We start from the raw sequence: 1649 nt of genomic DNA, 5'->3' as shown, positions 1-1649 counted from the left end.
AGGCAGGCCCATGTTCTCTTCACTTCATACTGATGAAGCTCCAGATTCACCATTTTTTCCAGTTTCTCACACACAGACCCCTTTTATTCTTTCTTTTCCAGGTGGTGGATGTGCAGGTTGTGGTGGTGCCATGTGCTACAAGTGGCCCCAGCCCAGCAGCATGCTGCTGCCAGGGGAGATGAGGAAAGAATGCACTCAGCTGCTAAGAGCACTTGCAGCCCTGCGGCCAAGTCACCTTCAGGCCAACTTCACTGGTGCCTTGAAGGGCAGAGGGAAGGCAGGGGGAGTTACCACTCTGTTCACAACACAGCTGAGCTGCAATGGTGGGCAGGAAATGGAACTTTATAGTGGTGAAAATGGCAATTCCTTTGGCTCTTGGGTATCTGGGGGTCCAGACTGATGAGCTCAAGTCTTGACATGAATTCAGTTCCTCACAAACAAGGCTTGATCTATGACTGACACTTAGACCACGCTGCATGGGTTAAAGGAGTGCTGGGACCATTTGGTCAAGAAGCTGGAAAAAAATTCACCAAGCTGTTGCATGACAGAAGTATATGAAGCACTGAATTGCTATCCCTGTAAAACACTCCCAAACAAGCAGCCAGCTACAGAAAAAGGATCTTTGGGAATTTCTGCTGCAGATTTCAGCCCATGTCAAACATTCTTTCAAAGTCCTTGCCACTTCCAAACCTGTTCACAGTGCTTTAAAACACACCACAATTACCACAAGAAGGAAAAACTAGCTTTCAGCTTTGATTTTTTTCTTTTACATTGGTGGAAGGAAGGGATAAGTAAGATACAATTGCAGTGCTGGTACAGTCAAGTGATATCTAACACAATTGCCATGAAGCTGTTAAAGACACTAAGTTACAGGTCACCCAGGAGATGACATTTCTTTTAAAATCTAGAGTTTCTTACTTCCCTCCAAGCTACTCTTTGGTGGGTCCTAAGGGAGGGAAGCCAATGCCTCAGTGTTGTATAGCCTTCCAAAGGTTTAATTTACAACTTCCATGCTGCCACCACTCACACTTTGTGTGTTTGTGCAAGGAAATCGTTGTTCATATCTGCCCAGCTTTAGGCTGAGACCTCAGTAAAACCAGACTTGGTCAGAGGCACTGTGTACATCTGAAATGGCAGTTACTGGGAAGTGGTTTTATCCACATCATAATAAAATATTATCTTGTACTTAGACAATTTTGAGTCCAAAGAAAAAAATAAACCACACAGTTAAATCAACAGAGAGAACTGAAATACAGTGCTCATGTGCTGGTGTGTAAGAAAAAGCAATGATTAGCACTGGAAAGAATTGGAAAATCCAAATCTCAGAATCACAGTTTTATACTCACCAGGTCATATATAACTGCCAGCCTTCCTCCCTCAGTCCCTGGCATAAACCCCATTAAGAAAAGCATAATGTGGAGAGTCACAGCTGCCTCTTTTTCTAGAAAGTGTTTTAAACAAGGTTATGTTGCACTTTTCCTGAACTAAAAAATAAAATAGAACCATTTTGCTGTCAGAATGGAAAACAATGCTTCATTCTCTTGTAACCAGAGAGAACTCAGTTTGGACAGCACTGAGAAAAATAGCTATGGCAATTGTAAATAAGGACTTTATTGAATTACAGGACTTGAAAGATTGTTTTGAAGGGT

This window comes from Geospiza fortis, unplaced genomic scaffold (assembly GCF_000277835.1).
Source record: "Geospiza fortis unplaced genomic scaffold, GeoFor_1.0 scaffold130, whole genome shotgun sequence".
NCBI classification, from domain to species: Eukaryota; Metazoa; Chordata; class Aves; order Passeriformes; family Thraupidae; genus Geospiza; species Geospiza fortis.
Note: the sequence above shows the minus strand (reverse complement) of the source record.